The sequence below is a fragment of the Rattus rattus genome, chromosome 2 (assembly GCF_011064425.1).
Source record: "Rattus rattus isolate New Zealand chromosome 2, Rrattus_CSIRO_v1, whole genome shotgun sequence".
Taxonomy (NCBI): Eukaryota; Metazoa; Chordata; class Mammalia; order Rodentia; family Muridae; genus Rattus; species Rattus rattus.
Window position 1 is genome coordinate 140,469,435 of NC_046155.1, and position 19,474 is coordinate 140,488,908.

Here is a 19,474-nt window from a genome sequence, read left to right on the forward strand (position 1 = left end):
TCAAGCTGCTATGCTTTCTCCTGTTTCTTTCTGCAGGCACTCAGAGCTATGAGTTTTCCTCTTAGCACAGCTTTCATTGTGTCCCATAAGTTTGGGTATGTTGTACCTTCCTTTTCCTTGAATTCTAAGAAGTCTTTAATTTCTTTCTTCATTGCTTCCTTGACCAGGTTTTCATTGAGTAGAGTGTTGTTCAACTTCCATGTATATGTGGGCGTTCTTCCCTTATTGTTATTGAAGATGAGCTTTAGCCAGTGGTGTTCTGATAGGACGCATGGGATTATTTCTATCTTTCTGTATCTGTTGAGGCCTGTTTTATTACCAATTATCTGGTCAATTTTGGAGAAAGTACCATGAGGAGCTGAGAAGAATGTATATCCTTTTGCTTTAGGATAGAATGTTCTATAAATAACTGTTACGTCCATTTGGTTCATGACTTCTCTTAGTCTGTCTATGTCTCTGTTTAATTTCTGTTTCCATGACCTGTCCATTGATTAGAGTGGGGTGTTGAAATCTCCTACTATTATTGTGTGAGGTGCAATGTGTGTTTTGAGCTTTAATAAGGTTTTTTTTATGTATGTAGGTGCCCTTGTATTTGGAGCATAGATATTTAGGATTGAGAGTTCATCTTGGTGGGTTTCTTCCTTTGATGAATATGAAGTGTCCTTCATATCTTTTTTGATGACTTTTAGTTGAAAATCGATTTTATTCGATATTAGAATGGTTACTCCCACTTGCTTCTTCTGACCATTTGCTTGGAAAGTTGTTTTCTAGCCTTTCTCGCTGAGGTAGTTTCTGTCTTTGTCTCTGAGGTGTGTTTCCTGTAGGCAGCAGAATGCAGGGTCCTCATTGCATATCCAGTTTGTTAATCTATGTCTTTTTATTGGGGAGTTGAGACAATAGATGTTGAGAGATATTAAGGAATAGTGATTGTTGCTTCCTGTTATATTCGTATTTTGATGTGAGATTATGTTTGTGTGCTTTTCTTCTCTTTGTTTTGTTGCCAAGACGATTAGTTTCTTGCTTTTTCTAGGGTGTAGCTTACCTCCTTATGTTGGGCTTTACCATTTATTATCCTTTGTAGCACTGGATTTGTAGAAAGATATTGTGTAAATTTGGTTTTGTCATGAAATATCTTGGTTTCTCCATCTATGTTAATTGAGAGTTTTGCAAGGATACAGTAACCTGGGCTGGCATTTGTGTTCTCTTAGGGTCTGTATGACATCTGTCCAGAATCTTCTGGCTTTCATAGTCTCTGGTGAGAAGTTTGGTGTGATTTTGATAGGTCTGCCTTTATATGTTTCTTGACCTTTTTCCCTTACTGCTTTTAATATTCTTTCTTTGTTTTGTGCATTTGGTGTTTTGACTATTATGTGATAGGAGGATTTTCTTTTCTGGTCCAATCTATTTGGAGTTCTGTAGGCTTCTTGTATGTTCATGGGCATCCATTTGTTTAGTTTAGGGAAGTTTTATTCTATGATTTTGTTGAAGATATTTACTGGTCCTTTGAGCTGGGAGTCTTCACTCTCTTCTATACCTATTATCCTTAGGTTTGATCTTCTCATTGGGTCCTGGATTTCCTGTATGTTTTGGACCAGTAGCTTTTTCCTTTTCACATTATCTTTTACAGTTGCGTCAATGATTTCTATGCAATCTTCTGCTCCTGAGATTCTCTCTTCTATCTCTTGTATTCTCTTGGTGATGCTTGTTTCTATGGCTCCTTGTCTCTTCCTTTGGTTTTCTATATCCAGGGTTCTTTCCCTGTGTTCTTACTTCATTGCTTCTATTTCCACTTTTAATTCTTTCAACTGTTTGATTGTGTATTCCTGAAATTCTTTCAGGAATTTTTTGATTCCTCTCTATAGGCTTCTACTTGTTTATTTATGTTTTCCTGTGTTTCTCTAAGGGAGTTCTTCATGTCTTTCTTGACGTCCTCCAGCATCACGATCAAATATGATTGTAAATCTAGATCTTGCTTTTTTGGTGTGTTTGGATATTCAGTGTTTGTTTTGGTGAGAGAATTGGGCTTCGATGATGCCATGTAGTCTTGGCTTCTGTTGCTTGGCTTCCTGTGCTTGCCTCTCACCATCAGATTGTCTCTGATATTACTTTTTTCTGCTATTTCTGACAGTGGCTAGACTGTCCTATAGGCCTGTGTGTCAGGAGTGCTGAAGACCTGTTTTCCTGTTATCTTTTAGCCAGTTATAGGAACAGAGTGTTCTGCTTTCGGGCGTGTAGTCTTTCCTGTCTACTGGTCTTCAGCTGTTCCTGTGGGCCTGTGTCCTGAGTCGACCAGACAGGTCGCTTGGAGCAGAAAAGTTGGTCTTACCTGTGGTCCCGCGACTCAAGTTGCTCATGGGGGACTGCTTTTGAGCTCTCTGTGTCTTTTTTATATGTTGGGGCATCTTTTGGGTATATGCCCAAGAGAGGTATAGCTGGATCCTCAGGTAGTTCAATGTCCAATTTTCTGAGGAACTTCCAGACTGATTTCCAGAATGGTTGTACCAGTTCGCAATCCCACCAACAATGGAGGAGTGTCCACATCCTCACCAACATGTGCTGTCACCAGAGTTTTTGATCTTAGCCATTCTCACTCCTGTGAGGTGAAATCTCAGTGTTGTTTTGATTTGCATTTCCCTTATGACTAAAGATGTTGAACATTTCTTTAGGTGTTTCTCAACCAGTCAGCATTCCTCAGGTGTGAATTCTTTGTTTAGCTCTGAACCCCATTTTTAATAGGGTTATTTGTCTCCCTGCAGTCTAATTTCTTGAGTTCTTTGTATATTTTGGATATAAGCCCTCTATCAGTTGTAGGATTGGTAAAGATCTTTTCTCAATCTGTTGGTTGTCATTTTGTCCTAACAACGGTGTCCTTTGCCTTACAGAAGCTTTGCAGTTTTATGAGATCCCATTTGTCGATTCTTGATCTTCGAGCATAAGTCATTGGTGTTTTGTTCAGGAAATTTTCTCCAGTGCCCATGTGTTCGAGATGCTTCCCCACTTTTTCTTATTAGTTTGAGTGTATCTGGTTTGATGTGGAGACTTGAACTTTCTTGCTGAACCTCACAACCACTGTTAATAATACATCTTGAGGTCAATTGAAACTGAAGACTGCTATCATAATATGTTCAACCTGCTTTAAGAAACAATGTACAATCAACCTTACCTGCTTTGGATTTCTCATATAATAAATGTTTACAGCCTAAGCTAATGCATAGCTGTAATCTTAAACTTTGCTCTCTCCCATGCTCCTGACCTAGATAATGTATGTCTATCATTTGCTGAAAGCTACAAATACAGAAGTTGAAAGCAGCTTCCTAAAAATCTACCATAAAGATTGAAAGCATCTGTTTCTGGGTATTTGGTTGATAAAAAATGATCTGTGTTACCTGGGCCAGTTGAGCCAGTGAATAAATCCCTTGAAAAATTGTTAAAGGTGTCTGAAAAGTATCCCATTCTTTCCACACGTGATGCTTTCTATGCTGTTCAATAAAGACAACGCGAAGCCCACAGACACAGATAGACATGCTTGCTCGTGCGCGCGCACACACACACACACACACATACACACACACACACACACACACACACACGTACAATCTACATAGTATACACACACAGGGATAGACACGCATAGACACAGTGATAAATTGATTCATAGTGCAGCCTTCAGGCAGGCACAAATTCAGGTGCACGCAATAGAAAGACAGGGAATGGAAGACATAGAGAGTTTATAGTGGAGAATTTAAATTTTGATTCACTCTTGCTTAAGAGACTCCAAGGGGGAAGGTTTTTATGTCTTTTCTTAATACTACACCAATAAATTACTGGTAACTTGAACATAATCACTAAAACTTTATAATCCAAACACCAGTGAAGGCAGGAGGGAGAATGAAGAGGGGAGAGTCCGGCTCATTAGAGCAGAGAGAGGGCATGGGTAATAGGAGGACATCTAACCTTCTTTCCTTGGAACAAAGGACAGCTTAGTGAGATGATGTCATCCTCCCTCTGTCTTCAGTTGCATTAAATTTTACACCCCACAGCAAGGATGCATTCAGCTTGCCCATGCCTTTCTTTCACAAAGCCCCCTCCTACAGAGGCACAGTATCCAGAACTAAGTAACGGCAGGCGAGCATTTCTTATTATTATATAGGCTGGAAGGAAAGATGGCTTTATAATAATAGAAGGAGACAAGCAAGCACAGGGGCCCTTATAAATAGATTATAAGGCTATGGTAGATTTATCTGAGCTTTCACAAAATGATTGAGCTTTTCTGGTTGAGAACAGTTGGAATGGAACAAGTTCTGAAGCTTTATTGCCAAAACACCTTTCCATGCTTCACTTTTTTTTTTCGTTTTGGTTCAAAATCCCAGAATAAGTAAAATGTAAACATTCAGAATTTCCATATTAAGAGCAGAACTCATTTTGGAAAGATTCTAAACTGCAAAGAAAGTCCCTGATCAAAGTGGAAGCTCACTCCGTAAAGGCAGAGGATGGCAGTTTCCTAGCCTGAGACAGAGAAAAGATTTGTGAGCTTATATCTGACATTCAAGTGGAGGCACCAGTTGGTAAGTGGCAGGAAATGGGCTCAATACAGCCCATTAAACAGCAGACAGGAATTCTTGCTAAGAAGTTCACCTGTGCCTTGCAATATTTTACAGATTGTTCATTTGGGGTTAGAAAGCATAAATCAGGAGTTTTGCAACACCAGTCTCTCTCCAGCCATGTGTCCATTGAATATAGACAGGTAGCAAGTGAGGTACTGAATTGGGTCAGGAAGTCAAAGGCTCTTCTCTGCTCCCAAATACTGTTATTGTTGTGACTTTGCCACTGGACCTCCATCATGACCTGAGGGAGAGGATCTGTAGAGAATATTGCATAGATAATTTTTTGATTGGTTTGGTTTGGGTTTTTTGTTTGTTTGTTTGTTTGTTTACTACCTGAGGTCCCAGCTATACCAGTCGAGAGCATATACCCAAAAGATACCCCAACATATAACAAGGTCACAGCTCCACTATGTTCATGGCAACCTTATTTATAATAGCCAGAAGCTGGAAAGAACCCAGATGTTCTTCAACAGAGGAATGAATAGAGAAAATGTGTTATATTTATATAATGGACTACTACACAGCTATTAAAAACAATTGCATGAAATTCTTAGGCAAATGGATAGAACTAGAAAATATCATCCTGAGTGAGGTAACCCAGTCTCAAAAGAACACACATGGAATGTACTCACAGATAAGTGGATATTAGCCCAAGAGCTTCAAGTAACTAAGAAAAAATTCACAGATCATATGAAGCTCAGGAAGAAGGAAGACAAAAATGTGGATGCTTCATTCCTTCTTAGAAGGGAGAACAAAATACTCACTTGAGGAAATACAGGGACAAAGAGTGGAGCAGGGACTGAAGAAAAAGTCATCCAGAGACTGCCCCACCTGGGGATCTATCCCATATTAAGCCACCAAACTCAGTCACTATTGCTGATGCCAAGAAGTACTTGCTAACAGGAGCCAGATATGGGTATAGTCCTTTTTGTTTCAACTTGGTTGATTTCAGCTCTGAGTTTGATTATTTCCTGCCTTCTACTCCTCTTGGGTGTATTTGCTTCTTTTTGTTCTAGAGCTTTTAGGTGTGCTATCAAGCTGCTGATATATGCTCTCTCCTGTTTCTTTCTGCAGGCACTCAGAGCTATGAGTTTTCCTCTTAACACGGCTTTCATTGTATCCCATAAGTTTAGGTATGTTGTGTCTTCCTTTTCATTAAATTCTAAAATGTCTTTAATTTCTTTCTTGACCAAGTTTTCATTGAGTAGAATGTTGTTCAGCTTCCATGTGTATGTGGACTTTCTGTTGCTTTTGTTGTTAGTGAAGACCAGCCTTAGTCCATGGTGATCTGACAGGATACATGGGATTATTTCAATCTCTTTGTATCCATTGAGGCCTGTTTCATGTCCAATTATATGGTCGATTTTGGAGAAGGTACCATGGGGTGCTGAGAAGAAGGAACATTCTTTGTTTTAGGATGAAATGTTCTGTTAAATCTATTTGGTTCATAACTTCTGTTAATTTCACTGTGCCTCTATTTAGTTTCTCTTTCCATGATCTGTCCATTGATGAGAGTGGGGTGTTGAAGTCTCCTACTATTACTTGTGCAGTGCAAAGTATGCTTTCAGCATTAGTAAAATTTCTTTTATGAACATTGGTGCCCTTGCATTTGGAGCATAGATATTTAAGATTGAGAATTCATCTGTTAGATTTTTCCTTTGATGAATGTAAAGTGTCCTTTCATATAATTTTGATAACTTTTGGTTGAAAGTCGATTTTATTGGATATTAGAATGACTGCATCAGCTTGTTTCTTGGGAAAAAATTCCCAGCCATTTACTCTTAGGTAGTATCTGTCTTTGTCCCTGAGGTTTGTTTCTTGTATGCAGCAAAATACTCTTTACGTATCCATTCTGTTAGTCTATGTCTTTTTATTGCAGAATTCAGTCTGTTGATGTTGAGAGATATTAAGGAATAGTGATTGTAGCTTCCCATTATTTTCATTGTTAGAGATAGAATTATGTTTATGTGCTTCTCTTCTTTTGGTTTCATTGCAAGGAGATTACATTCTTGCTTTTATATGGCATAGTTTCTCTCCTTGTGTTGGAGTTTTCCATCTATTATCCTCTGTAGGGCTGAATTTGTAGAAAGATATTGTGTAAATTTGGTTTTGTCATGGAATATCTTGGTTTCTCCATCTATGTTAATTGAGAGTTTTGCTGGATAGAGTGGCATGGGCTGGCATTTGTGTTCTCTTTGGGTCTGTATAACATCTGTCCAAGATGTCCTAGCTTTCATAGTCTCTGTTGAGAAGTCTCCTGTAATCCTGATAGGTCTGCCTTTATCTGTTACTTGACCTTTCTTCCCTTACTGTTTGTAATATTCTTTCTATGTTGCGTGTATTTGGTGTTTTGACTATTATGTGAGGAATTTCTTTTCTGGTCCAATCTGTTTGGAGTTCTGTATGCTTCTTGCATGCTCATGGCCACCTCTTTCTTTAGGGAATTTTTCTTAAATAATTTTGCTGAAGATATTTCCTTGTCCTTTATTAGGAATCTCCATTCCCTTTATTCCTATTATTCTTAGATTTGGTCTTCTCACAGTGTCCTGGATTTCCTGGATATTTTGAGTTAGAAGCTTTTTGCTTTTTGCATTTTCTTTGGCTATTGTGTCAGTGTTTTCTATGGTATCTTCTTTCCCTGATATTCTATCTTTTATCTCTTGTATTCTGTTGGTGATGCTTCTGTTTATGATCTCTTTCTTAAGTATTCTATCTCCAGGATTGTCTCCCTGTGTGATTTCTTTATTGTTTCTATTTCCATTTTTAGATCCTAAATGGTTTTGTTCAATTCCTTTGCCTGTTCAGTTGTGTTTTCCTGTAATTCTTTAAGGGATTTTTGTGTTTCCTCTTTAACGGCTTTTATTTCTTTACCTGAGTTCTTCTGTATTTCTTTAAGGGAGTTATTTATGTACTTCTTAAAGTCCTCTATCATCATCATCATGTGATTTTAAATCCTGTGATCCTGTGACCTTAGGAGTGAGAGTGCTCCTGGGAGACCAGCTCTCTCAGGGCAGGTTTTGTATTCAAGAGCTGTGGGACATTCTCAGCTCTGGGTGCATATGGAGATTGGAAGGGTCCTTTCCTAGGCTGCCCTCTGGCTCTCAAGCCCTGTGTGTTGCTGGCGTGTGTCTCCTTGGAGAGTCAATGGAGAGAAATTGGGGTCCCAACTGTGGGCTGTAGGGTTAGGAGAGAGAGTACTCCTGGCAGACCAGCTTTCTGCAGGCAGGTCTTGTGTCTGAGGGCTGTGGGACAGTGCTAGCTTTCCAACACTCTTTTGTGTTGTTGAAACTAAGAACTTCACTGAAAAAAGTAACAGTGCCCATTCAACAACAATCACATTCAGTGCTGAATGCAGGGCCATTTGCAACAATCAGTGTTGGCGAATCAGAAAGATTATTCTGGGATCTAGTATACACTCCAATATGTTCTCACTCACCATCATGATGGACTTTTTCTTTCAATGCTATATATAGTCCAGCAGCATAATGAGTCTTCAAAATTATCTGTTTAGTAACTCCATCACTCAACAAAGACAGTGTCCTGTTCCTAAGGAGTCTTCATATAGAAATCAGCTAATTAGTGCCAAAGAGAATTCAGTCAAGTTACAAACTGCACAATTGTGATAATGAAAGTTTTGAAAAACTTAACTAATTTATTTTTATTTTATTAGCATGCATATGTATGTGCATATTTGTTCATATGTACATGCTATATATGTGTCTGTACATGGCACAAAATGAATAGAGAGATTTCCTTTTATATGTGAGTTCCGCAGATTGACACAGGGCATCATGCTTGCATAGAAAGTGCCTTACCCACTGTATCATCTCATCAACCCCTGAACTATAGGAATTTAATGGTAAAACTCCAGTTCTTGATTTGGGATTTTATTGATGGGGAGAGGGTTAGGTGCAAAACAATGAGGAGCAGCATTAGCAAAGTCCTTCAATTCTGACCAGGAGTCAAGTTAGTTTGATGGGAGTTTGAGGTTATGACCCAGTAAATATCTACTATTGACACCTAATGGGACATGGAGAGACTAGAACCAGTCTAGAAGGATATCTTGTCAGTTGCAGGATTTAAACATACACATGCCAGAAGCCATGCTGAAAGCTAAGCAGCAAGAGGGCAACTCTGATTGTCTTCAGAAGAATATACCACAAAACCAGGTAAATAAATACATAAATATATGCTGCAATAGAGCAATCCCACATGAAGCTATAAAGCATTCTGAAGTGCTGCGTGAGTTATCATTGAAGCAACCAGCATGGGGAAGGGCAGAGTGGGCCACACTATGTGATTCCATTTATATGAGGTATTTAAAGTAGTATAAATCATAGATTCAGAGTAAAATGGTCATCATCAGGGCCTCTCAGAAACAAGAGTTAGGCAGTGGATGGGAACCTAGACTGAGGAAACAAAATGAAAAGAAAACTCAAGGTAGAAGCAAGACAAGTAGAGGTGGAAGAGGACACAGAGGAGATAAGCATTCTCAGAGTAGACTTAAGCTAGCCTTGATATCTGCCAACGACCAAGGATTTTAAGGGGAATTCAAGAGGCCACTGAGAGACTGTTGGCAATATTAGGACTGCAGTTTACATAAAACCAAGAGCAGAGACATTGCCAAAGGTAAAATACCTATCTTCAAAGAACAATGCACAAACTCTTTGCTTGTTAAAGATATCTCTTCATTTTCTTGCTGTCAACAAGCATCCCAGTGAATTTTTATCTAAAAATGCCCTCAATTTAGCCTTCTATCCATGCCATCTCACTGCATTTTATGCACCAGAAGCAGGATAGAAAGACAAGGAAAATTATGGGAATGTCAGAAAAAAAAGAATCCCTCATTCACGAGTCTGCATGAAGGTTCTCACCAGTCCAGAAGTCAGACTTCCAGGACTATTAACAACATTTGCTTAAGAACTTTCAACTTTCCCATCTGTATACCTAAATTTTGAACCTCATAAGAATCCCTTTTATAGTCCTTAGGACTTCTGGTTTTTCCTTATTGGATTTTAATTCAAGTTACATCTAAATTTACCCTAGAGTCTCCCCTGCTAAATGATAGACTAGAAGGAAACGATTTTGTGGCAAGTTTTCAATCTAAGTTGAAAAGCACCAATATGGTATGCCTGGCTAATGCTGACATCTACCTGTGACTTTCCCTTGAGAAGCCCATACTTATACTCAAGGTATGTCTTATCATTTTCTGAATAACTCTCTATCCTTAATCTTATGCATAAAATCTATGTTCAAAGTGTCTTTTGATAAATTGTGCTTCTTTTGAGAAGAACACACATACACTATCAGGTGTGCAGTTTTACCCTGAGCAACTACCTTTCTTTCTGTTTTTAATAAAATTCCAACTCTGATCCATTTTGGGTAGTCTTGGTTTTTCTCCTTGCTTTAAATCCATGAATCCTAGGTTTTCCTAAGTCAATGTCCCTAAAAGATGAAGAGAAATCAGAAGACCAGTTGGTTGTAGGGAGTTCTACCTGTGTTCCCTTACCATCAATGCACTGTTTCTCTTTTGGGGCCTTGTGAAAATGGTATGCATGTGCTATAACCACTCCTACTGTTGATTCCTAATGTGGCTGTGAGACTGGGCTTGTCCTGCGCTATGGGGTGGGGAGTGTTTTGTTAACACCCCTGAAAACTAAAGGTCTATCTCATAAGAAAAATAAGAGAAGATAAATTTCTTGAAGAAATGTAGACAGGAAGAACTTGAAGAAAATTGTCCCTTTTACAAAGAGGAATTAAAAATGAAATTAAGCATGTTTATAGCATGAAAAGGGAAAACCAATAGAGATATATAAGGGAATATAAGGGAGAGATAAAGAATTAGGATATCAGAGATAGAATATAGGAAGGAATCTCAGGAAAAAGGATTTCTTCTGCAAAGGACATACCTGCAAAGATAACTGTAAGACAGTGCAAAATAAATCCAATCTTTTTTATCAGGTTAAATAACTATATTAAATTTCACTCCCTCCTGAACCACAGTACATTATATTAACATACCAAATAATTAATGGAGGGATGAACATCTGATTCAGAGAAAGAAATGAAACCATAGATGTCATTGAGTATAACCAGCCCAGAATCTACCCTCTGAATCAGGGGTAAGGATGAGGGTACAATGACTACTGTAAAACCATTCCCCAAAATGATAAAAATGAATTCAGGAGACCTGAACTCTGGCTGTGGGAAGCAGAATGAACTGGTATGACAATAGGATATATGACCACTGAGAAGGAAGGGACCCTCCAAGCCTTGCCTCAGGTATGTTCATGACCATGTGTCAAGGTAGAGATAGCCTCTTCAGCCACAGACTGAGAATTCTGTTACTGTAGAGCCTAAACAGCACATAGTACAGCTCCCAATAGGCTACAATTTGTGAACTCTACCAAAAGAGGTGACTCCTAGATTTGACAGGTGTTGTATAGGACCTTTATACTCTTGATTAGATTTCCATATTTGATTTATTTATTCTGTATTTTACTTTTATCGTCATGTGTGGAAAAATACCTGCCAAACATTTAAATCAGTGTGGCGGTTCTTCAAAACAGTCAGGACAATGTAGATCTACCCTATGACCAAGAGCGATACCACTCTTGGACTACATATTTTTCTCCAGAGCAGTTGTTTTTCCATGTTCAGCACTGTTATATTCCCAGTAAATAGAAATATCCTAGATGTTCATCAACTTATGACTAGATAATGAAAATGTGGTATCTTTATACAATGAAACATTTTTCAGCTACAACTTCCTGCTAAACATCCCATGCTTTCTCTTATTTATGGATACTAGATTTAAGTCTTCAGATGTGTGTATATCATTTGGAATACCCATAGAGGTTATAAAATCACTAAGAGCTAGAAGGTGTGACTTTCAAAGCAGAAGAGATAAAAATATGCTGTTATAAAGGACTAAAAGGATATAATGAAACAGAAACAATTTTTATTGGATATTTTTTACTTACATTTCAAATGTTATTCCCTTTCCCAGTTTCCTGGACATAAGCCCCCTATCCCATCCCCCTCCCCTTCTTCCATAAGAGTGTTCCTCTCCCCATCCACGCCCTTCCCGCTCCCCCGATATTCCTCTACACTGGGGGTCCAACCTTGGCAGGACCAAGACCTTCTCCTTCCATTGGTGCCCAAAAAGCCCATCCTCTGCTACATATGCAGCTGGAGCCATGGGTCAGTCCATATATAGTGTTTGGGTAGTCCCTGGGAGTTCTGGTTGGTTGGCATTGTTGTTCTTATGGGGTTGCAAACTCTTTCAGCTCTTTTAATCCTTCTTCTAATTCTTCCAACGGGGATTCCATTCTCAGGAGACATCTATATCCAGTTCCCGTCAGCATGCATTTCTAGCTTCATCAGTCTTATCTAGTTTTGGTGGATATATATATATATATATATATATATATATATATATATACATACATACATATATATATATATATATATTGTATGCCACATATAGGGCAGGCTCTGAATGACCTTTCTTTCAGTCTGTGCTCCAAACTTTTCCTTCATATCCCCTCCTATGAAAATTTTTGTTTCCCCTTTTAAGAAGGACTGAATCATCCATACTTTGGTCTTCTTTCTTGAACCTCATGTGGTCTGTGGATTGTGTCTTAGATAATTCGAGCTAATATTCACTTACCAGTGAGTGCATACCATGTTTGTTTTTTTCTGATTGGGTTACCTCACTCAGGAAGATATTTTCCCGTTCCATCCATCTGCCTATGAATTTCATAAAGTCACTGTTTTTGATAGCTGAGTAGTACTCCATTGTGTAGACATACCACATTTTCTGTATCCATTCTTTTGTTGAAGGGTATCTGGGCTCTTTCCAGCTTCTTGCTATTATAAATAAGGCTGCTATGAACATAGTGGAGCATGTGTCTTTGTTGTATGTTGGAGCATCTTTTGGGTATATGCACAGGAGAGGTATAGCTGGGTTCCAGATGGAGTTTGGTGTTTTCCTCTGGAATCAGTAATGTGTGCAGAGTTCAGTCTCTTCTGGTTTCGCAGGCGTGTCTGCCTCTCTGAAGGTTTAGCTCTCCCTCCCACGGGATTTGGGTGCAGAGAACTGTTTATCCAGTCTGTGTCCTTCAGGTTCCGGCGGTGTCTCAGGCAGGGGTCCTGCTGCTCCTAGGCCCTCCCCCTCGGGCACCCAGAGGCCTTATACAGTTTCCTCTTGGGCCAGGGATGTGGGCAGGGGTGGGCAGTGTTGGTGGTCTCTTCTGCTCTGCAGCCTCAGGAGTGCCCACCTGACCAGGCGGTGAGGTCTCTCTCCCACGGGGTCTGGGAGCAGAGAGCTGCTGCGGGCCGGGATCCTCTGGTGTGGGACTTCCGGTAAACACAGGACGTGTCCGGTCCTAGAGGAATTCTGCCTCTGTGTGTCCCGATTTCACCAGACAATTCACTTGCAGCAGATAAGTTGGTCTTACCTGTGGTCCCGAGGCTCAAGTTTGCTCGCGGGGTGCTGCCCACGGGCTCTCCGCGGTGGCAGCAACCAGGAAGATCTGCCGTCATTTTGTTTTAATGGCAGTATCCTCTGCCTTACAGAAGCTTTGCAGTTTTATGAGGTCTCATTTGTTGTTTCTTGATCTTAGAGCATAAACCATTGGTGTTTTGTTCAGGAAATTTTCCCCAGTGCCCATGTGATTGAGACTCTTCCCTGTTTTTTTTTCTATTAGTTTGAGTGTATCTCTCCCATTCTCCTAACCCCTCCCCCAACCCCCAATTCAGCCATAAATTTTATTCCATTTCTTCTTTATAGGGAAATCCATGAATCCCCTGCCTTGAGCCCTCTTTTGAACAATAAGTTTTAAAGTGGGGTGAAAGAGGGGAGGCAGGGTAGAAGAGCAATGGGTAGGATAACTAATACCATAGGACTTTCAAAAAGTTATACAACTAGACAAGCCTTCTAATACACTTATGTATACATATGTGTGTACACATATGTACACATATGTGTATGTATGTAGATAGAGATAGAGATAGTTACACAGATGAGAGAGTTAAAATAGAGGTACTATACAACAATGCCCTTATTAATCACTAGAGGCTAACAAATAAAATCCCTAGTGCCAGAAATGAGCTATATTTTCTGAGTTCTTGGTCAGTGAGGTACGATAGTCATTCAACCACTACAGGCTATTGCCATTGATTTGGTTACCCTTCAGAACCAAACAGTAAGACCCTACTGCTGAAGATATCACATAATTGAGTAATGAAACATAGAGATATAAAACTGGTACTGAGTTGGAAGGTTCAACCCTGCTGGCTAGATTTCTTAGTGATGGAAGGTGCGATATATGCTACCAAAGGAGAAAAATAACCATCACTCTGACTCGGCTGCAAATGGCAGGAGCTACAATAAAAAAATGCCCTGGAGCAGTATGCCTACTAGTAAATGAGTGTTAAAAAAGTAATGGGAACACCAAACTACTTTCTGCTTGATCTACTCCATAGCATCAAATTTATACTAGGTACATTATCAAGCCAAGAACTTATGGCTAGGTAGGTTCCAGGTTCCAGAAAAGAACCTACTAGTATTGTAGCACAGCATGAATGTTGTATTATACTTATCCCTATTGACTTATCATTATATCCATAGACCAATTCTTCTCTCAATCCTTCCTCCTTGGATAAACTTCTATTTTCGGTAGATAGTAATTAATAGAGAGCCAAAGCTGATCAATGTTTATATAATAAGCAACTGTGAAAGCTTCATTCTAAATGGAATGAACATATACCTCACTCTAAATGGAACATACCTCACTCCTTCTTCTTTGCTCAGGGGTGACTGTAGAAAAGGGAATAGAACTGATTCCAAGGAAGCAGTGTTTTCTGGAACTAGTCTTACATATGAACATACAATGGCTGTGATAGCAAAGAGAAAACCTCTGCAAACTCATGCTTGACCAAATCCCAGCCATGGAGCTGTTGGCGGTTGTTAGCTGCTGGAAGAGGGAAAATTAGCTTTCTCCAAGAGTATAGTCCAGATATAACCTCAACCAAGCTGCAGTGGAATACTACACAGTCACAAATTTCGGGCAACATAAATTGGTCTTGATAGGTTTCCAAAATGTTGAGGGGAAAGGCAAGGGTGTGTACACAACATCTGTGGGTAGAGAAGAGAGCTTGGATTTGAGAAGAGTCAGAGGAGGAGCAACAGGTTGAAGAAAACTCTGAAGAACCAATACATTTTTGTAAGGTAAAAGTATAACAAAAATCCAATGAACAAACTCAACCAATATTTTAGGAATTATTTATAGGTTTAAAGATATAACAGACAAAAGAGAAGAAATGTGGGATAATGATACATGAAGAGATACATATTCCAGAGAAAATTATCACAAAATAAAGGAGAAAAAATTAATATAAGGGAGTGACCAAAAGGAAGGAAAGTGAATTTTCAGATTGAAATGTCAAATATTATTTTCAGAGAATAATTGAGAGGTGGACTGGGATTATAGTTTTGCTGTGAGATTATGACACTTAATAACATTTGAAGCTATACCCATTAAAGTCTAACCAACAGGATTACAGAAATGTGAGATGAACAAATACAACATCAATGGGATTGACAAACCAGACAGGGAAAAGACCACAAAGTCTTGATTCTAAGCAAAGAAATATAGGGAATGGAGGAAAGCTGAGGTTGGGAGAGGTAGTCCTCCCCAGAGAAGAGCACAGCAATTGATTATCCAATGCCAAATGGTCATCCCTTAAAATATACATGAATGTAACATTATATTGACTGAACATGATATATTTAGGAGCATATATTTATTTCCATATACATATATGCATATAATAGTAATTAATGTAAAAGGAGAGCATGAACTTGAAAAGGACTAAAAAGGTATATGAGAGGGTTTGAAGGGAGGGAAAAGAAGAATATGTAATAAAATTATAACCTTTTTTAAAAAAAAACATAAAATTAATCATTTATTAATCAGTTTTTTAAAATAGGATCTCACCCAATCCCGACTGGCCTTGCTTATAACCATAGCTGTAATCCTAGTATATGAGAGTCAGGAAATCAAGATATCTCTCACATACTAGGATTACAGTCATATACCATATCATACATTTTAATCATTTTTAAAAAATCTATAGTTCAATAGTGTTAAGCATATTTACTGTCAACAGCACAAGTGTACGTCTGGTGCTCTCCATTTAACAAGATTAAAAGACCACCTTCCCATTCTTCACACCTCCCCATCTCCTGACGACCATCATTCTACATGTCTATCTCTATGAATTTGACCCACAAGTACCTCATATGTTATGATTTGAATATGCAATGTCCCCCATGGACTCATAATTTAAATGAGTGTTCCTTAGTTGGGAATGTTATTCTGACAGGTGCTGAGCATGAGGAAGTGGGTCCTTGGTGGTATAATGTTCTTGACCACTTCTTTTTTGACTCTGTTTTCTGGTGGCCCACGGGAACAGCTGTCTTCCATTGCCATCAATTCTGCCCAAATATATGGCACCAAGCAGCCATGGACTGAAATTATAAAACTGTAAACCAAATTACTTTTTCCCTGAAATATTTAAATTGTGCATGTGATACCATAAATTAACTAATATATTTTTCCAAGTGGACTTCACTGTGCTGTTCTCTGTATCTTACCTCCCCCGCCAAATGTTGAATGAACATTTCTCCCTAAGGCTAAGGCTGAAAATAACATGACAGTAATAAACCCCATCAAGGAACTGTAGTTTGATATGACCTTTATTTCGTTCAGCCTCATATCTGCATGTGAACTGTGTTGTAGCATGTGTTGGAATCCCTCCCATTCCTTCATCGCTCCACTTTTTTAATAAGTAAGGCCTTACTCTGTAGTCTATGGTAGTTTCAGACCCAGTCAATCCAACTGCCTCAGGTTACCAGGTTCTAGGATTACAGATGTGAGCTGTTCTGTCTGACTTTAAGATTGCTTCTCAAAAGCAAAGCCATCAATTCTTCATAGAAAAAAATGCCAGGAGATTTCTGTCTTGGTCTGAAGTGGGGAAGACAGGGTGAGTTGATACAGAAATTACCAAAAAACTGGAAGTCGGACCATATAACAGCACGATAAAACCATTAGAATAAAACCAAGTAACAAATTGGAAGAATATACACACAATTCAGTGCACAAAGAACACTAAGAAAATTCAAGGGACTGCTTAATATATTAAGAGTTAGTTGATAATTTTAAACATTTAGGTTTAAAAATGCACATTCTAAATTTACATTCTATCAGAATGTCCAAATCTAGCATTTAAACACTATCTCTGGCAGTGAGGCCGCGGGTGAGCAAGCACAAGTATATATGAACTGAGCTAGTTCCAAGTCCAAGTCAGCACCTCTCAAATCTACAAGTGTATGTGGCCTTTCACCTTTGAATACTTAGAAATGTACATATACATGTGTGACATGATATGTGGACATGGTCTAGGAACAACTCAAATGCTCAAGAATGGTTCCACTCAACTAAACACTGGCATAGCCATAGTAAGAATACCAAGAAACCAGTAAAGTGGAAAAGCTATCTGGCAATACACTGCCCCTGAAAAGCCTAGGTGATAAAAGCAGAGGGTGTGTGTGTGTGATATTGCTCCAAGTAAAATAAAAGAGGATAGAGAAATAAGGTTTTACATTTATATTTGTTGGCATATTTTTAAAAAAGGGGGGTATGGATGGAAAAACAAAAGGCCAGGGGCAGAAGGCATATGTGTGCACTATGGGAAGCTGGGAAGACATTGTATTTTTAGTATATATTGTGTTTTTTAATCATGTGAATGTACCACCTATTTGGAAACTTAAATAAAAGAAGCATTTTTTTAAGCCTATGACTCAATAAAAATCATAGAATGTGGGGGTTGGGGATTAGCTCAGTGGTAGAGCGCTTGCCTAGGAAGCACAAGGCCCTGGGTTCAGTCCCCAGCTCCGAAAAAAAAGAACCAAAAAAAAAGAAAGAAAGAAAGAAAGAAAGAAAAGATTTTTTTTCTCTTGACTGTAATCCACACTGGAAGCAGAGGCAAACAGATTTCTGTGAGATTGAGCTTGGCCTGATTTATGTAGTGAATTTAATGCTAGCCAATGCTACATAGTAAGACCTAGTCACCCCTGACACCAGTCATCATAATAAATAATAAATAAATAGATGAAAGAGATAGATAGATAGATAGATAGATGATAGATAGATAGATAGATAGATAGATAGATAGATAGATAGATAGATAGATAGATAAAACACATTTCCATTTTAAAGGCAGAATAATATTCCCTTGGAAATAAAGACCACAATTTGTTCTTCGTTTATCCACCCATAAACACTTGGCTCAGTTGTACTTTTTGAAGTGATTGGAAATGGACATGATATATCAATATGTATATATGAGAACCTATTTTTAATTCTTTTGGATAAATAACCAGAGGAACAATTATGTGCTGGGTCATACAACAATTCTATGGTGGCTGTTGTTGTTGTTGTTTTAGATAAAAAATGTATTTTCCACTTTAGCTTGTTTTTTTTTTTCATTTTCATTTTATTCTGTAGTGAATTTAATACTTTACATTTCCAGGAACAAAGAAGGTTTTAATTTCTCCACATTCCCATCAACAACAATAGCAACTGCTTTAAAGTAGCCATCTATGTGGTATGTGAATGATAGCTAGAAATTTGTTTTGTTTTGTTTTGTTTTTGCATTGTCCTGGATTGAGCCTAGAGACTTGCTTGGGGCAATTACTCTACTTCTGACCTATAATCCTATCCCTGTTTGATTTATTTTGAAACAGGATTTTGCTGAGTTGTCCAAACCTGCCTCAAACTGAATAATCTCCTCCCTTAGCCTTCATTACAGATGTATACCACCAGGCCTAATGGTACTTAAAGATAGTAAATCTTGTCCTCATGCTAGCTGCCTTCCAGGGAAAACATTCTGGGTGGCAACATTCTAAATGAATTAACTCTGAGGTACAAAGAAGACCCTGATTTGGTAAGAGCATGTATATTTTAAGTATAAAATGTGTGCAGTTTTCATAGGTTCCCAACAAAGGGCATACTATTTCTTTCTTTCTTTTTTTTTCACAGCTCATTACCTTGCTGACCTTTTACCTCCTAAACCCAAGCTCCATGAGTGAATGCCCTGAATTCATAGGATAATTTCCCTTGGTTTTGCTTTCCTTAAGTTAACAACAACAACAACAACAGCAACAACAACAACAACAAACTGTTGATCTTGTTTTGATGTTCCTTAAAAATCATTTTAGCACTTTGGTGAGATGCCTTCACACTACATAACCTGACCTCTTCCACCTATGCCTTAACACCTCTCCTCCCACCCCCAAGCCTCACCCATCTCTGTTCATTTTTAACGCTTTACTTTCCTTATGAATAGACCAACCTAACGGTAACAACCACTCTTTGGCCAGACCTGTGACCAGATGACTCCAGGTACCCTGAGCAGGAGCTCAGTTGTCAGCAATGAGAGTGCCCTTGATCCTGCAATGGCTGACAGAGCAGGGGCATTGTGAACTGGAGAAATGCACTTAGTGGTGCTGTGTACCCCTGGAGGGTTGGGCAGGATCGAATTACCTTACACTACTATGATAGGGTGTGTCCTGAAGCTACAGAGGACAGTGATAGACTAAGTGCTGGTGTTGAAGCATCTTATAGTACAGTGACTATATGGGGCTGCTTGATCCTGATAGACAGTATCAACTACAGAACATGGTTAAGTGTGGTGTCTCATGTAGGGATAAAAGAATGAGGTCACATCAAATTATAAGTGTCTGATGGGGTTTTCCTGAACTTCCATTGTTTGTCAGCTTTATGGAAAATATTCATTCAACA